Genomic DNA, 13,854 nt, shown 5'->3' with positions numbered 1-13,854 from the left:
ACCATCCACTTCCCTCCTGCACAAGGCACCACTGAAGGTCAAGTTTTTTTTCAGTGCATTACCGTTTCTTTAGCTTAAGTTAAATATCAGCAACTATCTATCGGGTACCAAAAATCAGGAGATGGAACGTCCCACTGAAGTGCATCTCAGCACAGCATCCCACCCATCTCTTACCAGTATGGAATAAATCCCCAAGTTGAGGCTCTCTGTTTCACAAAGAGTCCAACTGGAAATTGCAACATCAATATTCCTCGACGAAGCAAGCAAACTTGTGCTGTTTCCCCGATATACGCTAGTCATTTCCCAGTTCCTGCCAACAATGCTGACTTAGACCTAAAGGGATTTGCTGCCCACAGGCCTCCTTATGTCACTCGAGCGAATGATTACTGCTTGACCACACCCAACTGTGGACAGCCTACAGGTGATACACTATCAGTAACAACTGTTATGTGACAGCAATAACTGGAACTATATTTCAGAGATTACTGTTCAGAGTCAGGGAGCTGATGCACCTGCTCACAAAAGCAGAAACAAACTCTTGCTCTCCACCCAGACTGTGAGATCAGTAATTACAGGTGGAACCATTTCAGCTTCTATTAATACCTTCAGAAGTGTTACTACATCCAAAAAAAGCAGCACTATGCCAAGATTTCCAATCCTGATCATGTTTGTGTTTTCTGTTTGGAATCCACTTGTGTATACATGTGGGATAGGCTCAGCTGTGACAATAGTGAGCCTTTCAGCTCCTGCAACCACGTTTGTTTAATCAACTGTTCTTCAAATTCAAGTGCGCTGCTCCTTAACATACCTTACCAAGTAAGCATCCACTGCTAAGTCTTGAAAAAGCTTCATTCGACTTGGACTGTACAAATATGGATAGGAACTTGCAAACGCATTACCTCATGAGCCCACTCAATGCCTTGACCATGTGCAATAGGATTGCAATCATCCGACAATCTTAAAATCTCAAGAAAACACAAGGCAGGTTTACCAAACCTATTACATCAAAGTGCAAACATGTTAAATCCCAGAAATTCTTCCATACTGTACAAGCTCAAATGGACTCTCCAAGGCCAACCTGTCATTCCCCTCACCAACTTTCACAAAACACCTGAACATTGTCCAAGAGACTGATACATACAGAGTTGCGCTCTAGCTCCAAACACAGGTGGAGGGAATATGCATCAGCCAGAGGGGAACTTTAGTGAACCTAGAGAAGCATTTACAAAAACAAAAAGCTTAGACACAGTTACTGCAAGCATCAACCATCGAACTGCCTGACAAACTTGAAATGGTGCTTTAATGGGGCAGTCGACAACTCCAGCACTGACAGGCAGACACTTGGGCTGACCTCACAATTTGTGGTTCAAACAGTAAAAGCAAAACTGCAAATTTTGGACATATGTTTTTGTCACGTACTACATTCAACATTAAGCACTGGACAACAAGCACTACCATAGACTGATTAAACAGAACACATGTCTCTTAAGGCAATGCTCGAGAGACGGCAGCAGTTTTATTAAGAAAAAAAAACAGTCAACTGAATCAAGCATGTATGTAGTAGACCGATTACTGTTGTTACAGGTTCAGGCTGGCTGCAAAAACTAAGGAAAAAACAGCAGCAAGCAAGCCGTAACACTGCCACAATGGCAATGAAAAACTGCAACCCAGGCTAGTTCTTCTCACCACACAACTAAGCCGCAGGGTTCTTAGCTCAGACAAGATGTACTGCAATTGTTCTTGGGATGAAGAAACTTTGCTGCAGGTGAGCATTTTCAGGTGGTGGTGGCGGTGGTGGCATTGTGTGCCCATAGCTGCATTCACTCAAAATGAGAACATTTGTTAAAGCTGTACAGCTGACTGATTTTTGTATGGCAGACTTGGAATAAAACAAAGTCCCCTTTACGTGGTTCAAAGGACTTCAGGATACACTTGTGTTTTCAACTACAAGATGCACGAGCTATGGGATAACAATTTTATGAATTGATGTGCACTCTGTGACCATAACTGGGAAGCAGTTACCAAGGCAGTCATCCAGGTAGCAACGACTCAATTCAGTAAATGAAGAATGCACAGTTGCATGGAGAGAACTGGACTGGAAGTGACAGAAGTGATGCTTAGAAAGCTCGCATTTGCTCCATGGGTCAGATGGGCTCAAACCGTGCCAGACCAAGTTATTGCCCATACAGTCTGGACAAAGGCTGCACTGTACTGTCTGATCACAAGCATACTTGGCTCAGAAATACAACTGCTTCTACATTATGGTGGTAAAAACAATGACTGCAGATGCTGGAAACTAGATTCTGGATTAGTGGTGCTGGAAGAGCATAGCAGTTCAGGCAGCATCCAAGGAGCTTCGAAATCGACGTTTCGGGCAAAAGCCCTTCATCAGGGATAAAGGCAGTGAGCCTGAAGCGTGGAGAGATAAGCTAGAGGAGGGGGAGGGTGGGGAGAAAGTAGCATAGAGTACAATGGGTGAGTGGGGGAGCGGATGAAGGTGATCGGTCAGGGAGGAGAGGGTGGAGTGGATAGGTGGAAAAGGAGATAGGCGGAAAAGGAGATAGGCAGGTAGGTCAAGTGAAGAGCTTCTACATTAGGCAAATGGGACCAGAGCAGGAATGCTGCACTGACAAAGCCGAGTGGTGCAAAAACTGCTTCTATTATGACAGCCTATTAACAGAACTTGTGTGGGACGAACATGATCATTTGCATTCGGAGATGTTAAAACCAAAGCGCACGATTTACCATCAAGATGGGTGAAAAATCAAGTGCAGCAGGAGACCACAAACTTCATTTACATTAAGAAATTAAACAGGATGAGACTAAGGTCAAGAAGGAATTCCAGTTGTGAACCCTGGTACATTCAAAACATGTCGCAAGTATTACAGATTGACAGAAAGAGGCCAATTTTGTGTATTCTACCACTGTCAGCAGACAAACATTGAGCGAGCAATGTACAAAGACAAGGGGGAGTTTGGAAGTCAGACAAAAGAGTCTGTTCAAGTACAAGATTAATGGCAGATAATACCTGCCGAGTTTTCTTTTCTCATTCAAATAAGCAATAACAGGGTTGAATTAATGACGCTTATATCCTGAGTATTTTGGAACATAGCCCCTCCTGTGTAGCCCTGGCTATGCAAATTATATAAACAGCGAATCTGCGTCATGTTACTGAATAGCTTCTGAGCACAATCAGGAACTGATGTGTGCCTGCATTGAGAGCACAATTTTCATCAGTGCCATTAGAAAAATCAGCAGGGTACTTCCAGGGACAATCTTCCAATATAGAATTCGTACAGGTCTCCAACTTAACTCTGCCCCACCCCTCACATGAACTTTCCTTTCTCCCTCCTCTGATCTGTACATTTTGTCTCTTTTGCTTACTCTCACCCATGACACGCACCTACCCCAGGATTGTTCAAAACCGCCCCCACCACCAACATATCATAGGGTCAGGGAGATTTATAATTGCCAGTGGCCATTAAGGAATCTTGAAAGACTCATTTGGCACAACTGCGCTTTCAGACTGTAGAAGATTGAATCAGTCAGACATCAACCATCAAGCCAAAATTTGGTGTTCGGACACAGATTTTGAAGCCAGTTCTATTATTACAACAAACAGTGGCAGTGAGTTGGAACAGAAGATACCACAACCACCTCAGTCCAAGTAAAATCAGGGACCAGTTTCTCCAAACAGATGGCTGAGTAAGCTGTAGCTCTTTCCAATTTTCAATCACCTCCTCTGCTTCTCGCAATGAGAAGGGATTGAGTGGTGCTATCAGTTTGAAATTAGTTAATATCAGCAGTGGTTCAGTAAGAAACGTTTGCGATTGCTCACATGCCTTTATCCATGAAGGTTAGCATTGGCAAAGTCACAACCTTACCACAGAGCACATTGTATTCACTCATTACTGTTTATCACTTCAAATGCTGCATTAGAACTCACCAACACAGCAGAATGCAATGATGCTGTCATGTCACTTGGCAGGCAGGGACAACCACGTAACCATCACACATCTGAAAAGTGTATATCTCAAATTAGCTTGCTTCCTTCACAGTCACTTAGCACCACCTTGGGTGCATACAATGTCTCTTCCCTATGCTGCAGTGGGATCTGATCACAAGAGGAAGTCAAGGCCACATTACAGGAAGGAATATGTTGCTGTGCAAAGATATGGCTCATGGGCAGTGGGCAGCAGACGGCAGTTGGGAGTAAGGGGGCTCTTTGTCAGGTTAGTGACCCATAAACAGTAGCATTCCACAGGATCAGCACTGGGACCTCAAATTCTTTACAATATATCTTATTGACTCAGATAAAGGAAGCCAATGTACTCTGGCCTAACTTGCAGATGACAACTCGGTGTGAAGCCAAGTTGAGAGGGGGATATCAACAGTTTACAAAGCAATATAAACTAGTTGAACAAGCACAAGGTTGGTCAATTGGAATAGTGTGCAAGAGGTAAAAATTGCCTTTACTTTGGAATGGCAAATCATAGAACAGGTTATTTAAGTCGAGAAAAATTGCAGAATCCTGCAACACAAAAGAACTTGGGAGCCCTTGTGCATGAAACCAAGTTAGGAGACAGAAGCAGCAAGTAATCAGGAAGGTTAATGGAATGTTGGCCTTTACTTGAAGGGGATCGGCATCCAAGAGTCAGGAAGTCTTACTGCAACTGGACAAGATGATGAGATGACATGTGGAGAACTGTCAACAGTATTAATGCCCTTATTTAAGGGAAAAAGGAGTAATTTCATTGGAGTCAGTTCAGAGAAACTTCACTAGGATGATCCCTAGAATCGAGGGTTGACTTTTGAGTAAAGGCTGAAGAGGTTAGGAGCATCCAGAATAAGATGGGTGAACTTGCAATATGGGTCGGTACCTGAGACTTCAATGTTGTGGCCATTTCAGAGACACGGATAGAGCAAGGACAGGAAAGGTTGTTTCCGGCTCTGGGATTTAGATGTTTCCAGAAGAAGAGAGGAAATGGTAAAAGAGGGGGAGGTGTGGCATTGTTAGTCAAGGACAGTATTACAGTGGCAGGAAGGACGTTTGAGGACTCTTCTATGGAGGTAGTATGGACTGAAGTTAGAAACACGAAAGGAGAGGTCACCCTGTTGGGAGTTTTCTATAGGCCTCTTAGTAGTTCCAGAGATGTAGATTTAAGGACAGCAAAGATAATTCTAGATAGGAGAGAAGGGAACAGGGTAGCTCTCATGGGAGACTTCAACTTTCTAAATACTGACAGGAAATACTGTAGATCAAGTACTTTACATGTGTCAGTTTTTGTACAATGCATACAGGATGTTTTCCCAACACAGTATGTAGACAAGCCAACGGGCGAGGCCACACTGAATTTGGTACTAGGGTAGTGAACCTGGCCAGGTGTTAGGCTTGGAGAGAGATGAGCACTTTGGTGATAGTGACTACAATTCAGTTCTGTTTAGTTTAGTGATGGAAAGGGATAGATATATACCCCAGGACAAGAGTTACAGGTGGGCTAAAGACAATTATGATGCAATTAGGCAAGATATAAGATGCACTGGATGGGGAAGGAAACTGCAGGGGATGGGCACAATTGAAATGTGGAGCATACGTGTCCTTAATTTGTATGAACCTGTCAGGTTGGGAGGAAGTGGTTGAGCGAGGGAGTCGTGGTTTACTACAGAAGTTGAATCTCTTGTCAAGGCGGTAGCGGTGACGGCCTATGTTAGGATGAGACGTGAAGGCTCACCTCGGGTGCTTCAGAGTTACAGGTGAACCAGGAAAGACCTAAAGAGAGAGCTAAGAGGAGCCAGGAAAAGACATGAGAAGTCGTTGGCAGGTGGATCAAGGAAACCCCTAAAACGTTCTATAAGCATATCAGAAATAAAACAATGGCTAGAAAAAGATTAGGGCCAATCATGGACAGTAATGGGAAGTTGCGCAGAGTCCGAGGAGATAGGGGAAGCACTAAATGAATATTTTTCTTCAGTATTCACACTCAAAAAAGACAATATTGAGGAGGAGCATACTGAGATATATGTGACTAGACTAGACGGGATTGAGGTTCACAAAGAGGTGGCGCTAGAAATTATGGAAATTGTGAAAATAGGTAAGTACCCGGGCCAGATGGGAATTATCCTCGGATTCCCTTGGAAGCCAAGGTGGAGATTGCAGAGCCTTTGGCTTTGATCTTTACATTGTCTCTAGGAATAGTACCAATGACAACAGACTGGAGGATAGCAAATGTTGTCCTCTTGTTCAAGAAGGGGAGGAGAGACAACCCTGGTAATGAAAAGACCACTGAGCCTTCCTTCGGTTGTGTGTAAAGTGTTGGAAAAGATGACAAGAGATAGGATTTATAATTATCTAGGGAGGAATAAGTTGATTAGGGATACGCAACACAGTTGTGTGAAGGGAAGATTGTGCCTCACAAACCTTATTGAGTTCTTTAAATACATTCCTTGCATATATTTAAAGCAGAGACAGACAGATTGATCAGCAGGGGAATCATGGGCAATAGGTAAAATGTAACCAAACTAGACAATAAACAGTATCAGGTTAACCATCATTGTCAATGGTAGCATAGGCTTAAGGGGCGAAACACCCTGCTCACATTCTTCTGTTATGGTTTGTGAAGCAGTCCTACAAAGCTTTAAGGCTCAAGCACATAGAGTCAGAGATGTACAGCAAACAGACCCTTCGGTCCAACTCGTCCATGCCGACCAGATAGCCCATCCCAATTACCTGCCAGCATCTGGTCCATATCCTTTCAAACACTTCCTATTCATATACCCATCCAAATGCCTTTTAAAATGTTGCAATTGTACAAGCCTCTGTCACTTCCTCTGGCAACCTATTCAACACATGCTCCACCCTCTATGTGAAAGAGTTGCCCCTTAGGTCCCTTTTATATCATTTCCCTCTCACCCTAAACCTATGCCCTCGAGTTCTGGACTCCCCCATCCCAGGGAAAAGACTTATCCATGCCCCTCATGATTTTAATCAACCTCTATGAAAAGGTCACCTCTTGACCTCCAAGGAAAACAGCCCCAGCTTGTTCAGCTTCTCCTGCCAACATCCTTGTAAATCTTTTCTGAACCCTTTCAAGTTTCACAATATCTTTCCAATGGGAAGGAGACCAGAATTGCACGCAATATTCCAACAGTGGCCTACCCAATGTCCTGCACAGCCGCAACATGACCTCCCAACTCCTGTACTCAATATTCTGACCAATAAAGGAAAGCATACCAAACGCCTTCTTCACTATCCTATCTACCTGCGACTCCACTTTCAAGGAGCTATGAACCTGCACTCCAAGGTCTCTTTGTTCAGCAACACTCCCTAGGACTTTACCACTAAGTGTATAAGTCCTGCTAAGATTTGCTTTCCCAAAACGCAGCACCTCGCATTTATCTGAATTAAACTCCATCTGCCACTTCTCAGCCGATTGGCCCAACTGGTCAAGATCCTGTTGTAATCTGAGGTATCCGTCTTGGTTGTCCACACCTCCAATTTTGGGGTCATCTGCAAACTTACTAACTGTATCTCTTATGCCCGCATCCAAATCATTTATGTAAATGACAAAAAGCAGAGGACCCAGCACCGATCCTTGTGGCACTCCACTGGTCACAGGCCTCCAGTCTGAAAAACAACCCTCCACCACCACCCTCTGTCTTCGACCTCTGAGCCAGTTCTGTGTCCAAATGGCTAGTTCTCCCTGTATACTTCACCCAGTGTATGATAGGAAAAGCGCAGCATGGTCAGGCAGCATCCTGAAGAAGGGCTCATGCCCGAAACGTCGATTCTCCTGCTCGTTGGATGCTGCTTGACCTGCTGTGCTTTTCCAGCAACACATTTTCAGCCCAGTGTATGACATCCAACTTGTGGTGAGCCCGAGAATGCTCAATGCTGTGTGGCACAAATGACAAGAAACAACAACAGCCCGAAATCCACACATCCTGACCCAGCTGCTCGGACTTGCAGCTGGTTTCACACACTGCCCTTTTAAATTGAGTTGCGTCACTCCGTTTGAAAAAAAATAGCCCGACTGAAGTTACAAAGATCCTCCTTCAGCACATCGCGCCACTCCGCCTGCCACATCAATAACCTCCACAAAACAACCTTCAAGCTTGTAAAGATCACTTTGGTCAAACAAAACTCAGTGGGAGGCCAGGAAATTGATAATAAAAACCCAAGTGCGAACACAGGATATTTCTGAAACAAACAAAAATCAGAGATTGCTGGAGGAACAATTGTGAAGGAGGCTCGCTAGTTAACTCTTATCTCGCCACAGAAGCTAGCAGTCCAGCTGACATTTTCCAGCCGTTTCAGTATGGGTTCCAGGAAATGCATACTGTGTTGCTATATATTAAAATTCAGAAACATTTTGCTCATCAGTAACAAGGCACACTGCACTCAGACCAATGTCCAGCACTCCTCCTGAACGAGATTGGGCGCTTCTTTTGCAGAAGCTCTTGCCCAGCACACGTTTCCAACCTCCCGTGAAGTAGACTGAATCGATATTCGGAAAAATAAGTATCGACTCCCTGGCCACCGCGTTATTCGACAGACTCCATTTCCCCGCTCCCTCCAAATCTACACTCTTCTCGTTTTGAAATGCGATCGGTCGGTGTTCCCTCTTTTTTTCCCAAAAAAAATGCCCAGATTTGCCCAAGGCGCGAAGAACAAAGCAGAACTCGGAGGTCCGGGCATCTAGACCTTCTCTTCGAGGTATTTTATACACTATAAAGCACCAAACGCAAGAGACCATCGTCAAAAACCGAAGTAAATCTACTTTTACACCAGATCAATTTCAACAAAATTGAAGGCAAATACGTATTTTAAAAACTACAGCTATGTGGCAATAGCCCCGAGGTATGCAGTGCTTTTCCCCTTCGAGCCCAGCTTTGTGAATGAAGCGGTCTCGCCCATTGCTCGTTTTCATTGTCTTGGACCAATGAAAGGCAATGGGTCGACTCGGGCTTCGGCTTCGTGACACATTTATATTGCACGAAACTGGGGGGAGGAAGAAAACAGGGGTCGAATGGAAACTGGACTGCACATTTCTCCAAATACACAAGACATACTCATCTTGATTAAGAGTGCCACTAACCCGGAGTTTGCTACAAAATATTTAACGAGTTACACAATGTGAGAACACAATGATCCGAGATTGGTATGTCTGACGTATAAGCACGGATTTCATTGCAATGCCATTGGAGACTCTCCTTACCTCGGTTCACAAGTGTCGCTCCTTCCCGAAACCCAGCGACCAGTGCCCTCTTTTTCAGCAAACTTCCATCTGAAGGAGCAGCGTCAAGTCGAGATCTTAGGTGAAGGTCCGGCTGGAAAACTGGAAGCGGGAGTGGAGAGGGAGGAGTAAAACCAGAGAGAGAAATGATGTACAGCCCGTCAGTTCGACGCTGAAAATGACCAGATGTTTAAAGCTCTATTGTTTATTCGCTAAAACCTTGCAAGAAGCGATTGCTTCGCTCTGCATCTCTCTTTCTACACATCCTTCTCGCGGAAAACATGTATATTTTTACAAGGCTCAGCCTCAATTTTTTTTCTTCCGAACGTAATACAATTTGCTTTTTACCCCCCGAAACTTGCTCTGATTCAACCCCGCGCAGCCTCTAATCCAGCCCACAGACTGACGCGCCCATTTAAAGAGGCAGTGCAACCGATATGGACACAGACAGAGAGAGAGAAATTCATACAAACATCCACCTCCGTGAGTGGCAAAACAGAATCCCATACACTGAATAAACATAGGCTCAGAGTCACTACTGTGTACAATCACAGCATCTCAATAAACACGAACCACCACGCCCATCTCGGCAGGACGACAACAATGGAACACTACAACGCAGTGTGGCCCTTCAGCCCGTCCAGATTGTACAGGCTCTAAATTTCAATCCACTCAACGGCCACTTGAAAGCTCTTCCTGCACTCTTTTTGATTATTTAAGCAATTCCCTTTATAAAAAACGCAAAGTCCCACTATCCGAAATCCTGCCTCAAGTGACACTCCTGATTCCAGACAGCTCGACCGCACACTAAAACTGCACAAAAATTAAAACTCAAAACACCAGATAATAGTCCAGCAGGTTTAGTGGGAAGCAGTAGCTTTTGGAGCGCTGCTTTATCATTAGGGACAGCCACCTGATGAAGCAGCGCTCCCAAAGCTACTGCTTCCAACTAAACCTGCTGGACGACAACCTGGTTTTGTGATTTTTTTAAACTTTGTCCACACCAGCCCAACACCGGCACCTCCAAATCACATTTGGAGTGAATGTACTCCTGCCGATCAGAATGGCGAGTTCTTTCTTCAATGCAACGATGACCTCACTAAGCTCAGCAAAAAAGAATACTCCCAAAGAAACTATTATTTTCACCAGCCATTTGACCCCCTCCCCTCCAATCCAAGATTCAACTGCAACAAAAGCATAGACCAGAAAAACTGAGAAAATGTTAGTCATTTGATAGTCGCAAACTTGAAGAGGGATGGTTTGAAAATTAACTAGTCTGATGCAAACGTTTGAGAATGACAAAGGTTAAATGTAAGCACACTGAATGAGGACAATTACAGGTAAACACCGGTTGACCGGGAGACAGTCATGAACAGGATAAGTGACGAAGGATTTTCGACATTCGGTCATGCGTACTGTCACACAACATTGTACAGTGAAGTGGTCGAGTTGTGTTCAGTTGAACCAGACATCAACTGTTAAGAAGTTACGTCAACAGTTTGGTTTTCAAATCTCTCTCTTCTAGTCCCCCGCAAAACTACAACCCATTGTTCTGCCATGCAACAAAGCACAAAAACAACCGAAATATAAACCTCCTGTCCGGAAACATACTGCTAAATGCAATGGGACAAAATGGAAAACACAGGGTAGTGGGGCTGAATGACTTGTTTCCATGCTACAGACTCTAATTCAAGGTACACATTCACAACCACATACGTAAGAGCAAGCTGACTGCAGTTTGAAATCTTCATTTTCACAGGAAACAAAGACTTGGGGCAACAAATCAGACTCTTTAGAATTTTGGAAACAACAGAATAAAACCTAAGGATGTTCTGCATGTATTGAAAACAAAACTCATGAGACAGAGACACAGAGAGGGTGACCATATCACACAGGTAGATAAACTACAACGTGGCATCTGTTACATAGAACATTGAACATTACAGCGCCGTCGAGGCCCTTTGGCTCTCGATGTTACGCCGCCCTGTCATACTAATCTGAAGCCCATCCCACCTACACTATTCCATGTACATCCATTTGCGTGTCCAATGATGACTTAAATGCACTTAAACTTGGCGAATCTACTTCCGTTGCAGGCAAAGCATTCCCATACCCTTACTACTCTCTGAGTAAAGAAAGTACCTCTGACATCTGTCTTATACCTATCTCCCCTCACTTTAAAGCTGTGTCCCCTCGTGTTTGCCGTCCCCATACTTGGAAAAAGGCTCTCCCTGTCCACCCTATCTAACCCTCTGATTATTTTGTATGTCTCTTTTAAATCACCTCTCAACCTTCTTCTCTCTAACGAGAACAGCCTCAAGTCCCTCAGCCTTTCCTTGTAAGACACTCCTTCTGTACCAGGCAACATCCTAGTAAATCTCCTCTGCACCCTTTTCAAAGCTTCCACATCCTTCCTTTAATGCGGTGACCAGAACTGTACACAATCCTCCAAGTGCGGCCGTACCAGAGCTTTGTACAGCTGCAGCATAACCTCCTGGTTCCGGAACTCAATCCCTCTATTAATAAAGGCCAAAACACTGTATGCCTTCTTAACAACCCTGTCAATCTGGGTGGCAACTTTCAGGGATCTGTGTACATGGACACCGAGATCTCTCTGCTCATCTGCACTCCCAAGAATCTTACTATTAGCCCAGTACTTTGCATTCCGATTACTCCATCCAAAGTGTATCACCTCACCCTTGTCCACAGTAAACTCCATTTGCCACCTTTCAGCCCAGCTCTGCATCCTATCTATGTCTCTCTGCAACCTACTACATCCTTCGGCACTATCCACAACTCCATCAACCTTAGTGTCGTCTGCAAATTTACTAACCCACCCTTCTAAACCCTCATCCAGGTCATTTATAAAAATGACGAACAGCGGTGGACCCAACACCCGACCCTTGCGGTACGCCGCTAGTAACTGGACACCAAGACGAACATGTTCCATCAACTACAACCCTCTGTTTTCTTTCAGTAAGCCAATTACTGATCCAAACTGCTATGTCTCCCACAATCCCATTCCTCTGCATTTTGTCTAATAGCCTACTGTGGGGAACCTTATCGAACGCCTTGCTGAAATCCATATACATCACATCAACCGGTTTACTCTCATCTACCTGTTTGGTCACTGTCAAAAAACTCAATAAGATTCATTAGGCACGACCTACCCTTCACAAAACCGTGCTGACTGTCCCTGATCAGATTATTCTTTTCTAGATGGTTATAAATCCTATCTCTTCTAGCCTTTTCCAACACTTTACCAACAACTGAAGTGAGACTCATTGGTCGGTAATTACCAGGGTTGTCTCTACTACCCTTTTTGAACAAGGGAACCACATTTGCTATCCTCCAGTCCTCAGGCACTATTCCTGTAGATAATAATGATTTGAAGATCAATGCCAAAGGCTCGGCAATCTCTTCCCTTGCTTCTCAGAGGATCCTAGGATAGATCCCATCCAACCCAGGGGACTTGTCTATTTTCACACTCTGCAGTATTTCTAATACCTCTTCCTTGTGAACCTCAATCTCTTCTAGTCTAGATGCAAGTATCTCTGTATCTTCCTCGCCGACATTTTCATTTTCTATAGTGAACACTGTCGAAAAATATTTATTTAGTGCTTCCCCCATCTCCTCTGACTCCACACACAACTTCCCACTATTATCCTCGATTGGCCCTAATTTAACTCTCATCATTCTTTTATTCCTAACATACCTATCGAAAGCCTTAGGGTTAACCCTGATCCTATCCGCCAACAACTTCTCATGCCTCCTCCTGGCTCTTCTGAGCTCTCTTTTTAAAGTCTTTCATGACTTCCTTGTAACCCTCAAGCGCCCTGAGTTTTCACATTTTGTCCTAACATATGTCTTCTTCTTCTTCTTGACCAGGGATTCCACTTCCTTAGTAAAGCACGGCTCACGCGTTCTATATCTTCCTCCCTGCCTGACAAGTACATACTTATCTAGGAGACACAACTTTTGACAAAATGCAAATACCACATACTCACTCAAAGTATTCACATGGTGATACTTAACATGTCAAACTCTTGTTAAAACAAACCAGTATTAAACTCATTGTTTGTAAACCAGTACAGTGAACTTGGATTGTACAAATGCATTATACTGCACATCACAAAATTATACTCCCAGAGAAAATCAGTCCAGAATTATTCCAGAACACTCATCTTCCAGTCTCACTCTGTTCAAGTTCAAAAACAGTTGAAGTTCTCGCTTTATGGCTCCAACAAAGTCCCAAAACAGTTTCTGGTTACATGGCCCACTCCGATGACAACTTCAAGGCTCACAAGAGCAAGTCCTTCAATATTCTCATATGTCCACATGTGCCACCCCTCAATTCAAACAAACAGTTTCCACATGCATCCTACCTCATTGTAAAGAGAAAGCAACCTCTCTCGAAAGCATTCACAACAACTGCTTTCGTTCGTCTTTCTGTATTCAGGGTTTGGAAAAGAATAAATGTCACAAGAGGTTCAACTGCTGGTTCCTTTGTCTCCAAGTGTTAAAAGTTTGTACTTTCAACAGGCTTTCAATTAAGCCGTATCAACATGGCAAAACAAGTCACATGGGCTTTTTGGCTAGGGAGAAAGGTCAGAGCACACAT

The 13,854-nt window shown here is 43.9% G+C and overlaps 1 protein-coding gene across 1 annotated transcript in view; it reads right to left on the bottom strand.

Moving 5' to 3' along the window:
• The window catches only part of sema4c (sema domain, immunoglobulin domain (Ig), transmembrane domain (TM) and short cytoplasmic domain, (semaphorin) 4C), a 102,537-nt gene that overhangs the window by 74,089 nt on the left and 14,594 nt on the right, over positions 1-13,854 (bottom strand). The window contains exon 2 of the mRNA XM_072553986.1: positions 9,216-9,335. The gene's annotated coding sequence lies outside the window, so the exon portion shown is untranslated. The remainder of the gene's footprint in view (positions 1-9,215; positions 9,336-13,854) is intronic.

This window comes from Chiloscyllium punctatum, chromosome 35 (assembly GCF_047496795.1).
Source record: "Chiloscyllium punctatum isolate Juve2018m chromosome 35, sChiPun1.3, whole genome shotgun sequence".
Classification (NCBI taxonomy): Eukaryota; Metazoa; Chordata; class Chondrichthyes; order Orectolobiformes; family Hemiscylliidae; genus Chiloscyllium; species Chiloscyllium punctatum.
This window is presented reverse-complemented; position numbering and strand designations above follow the sequence as displayed.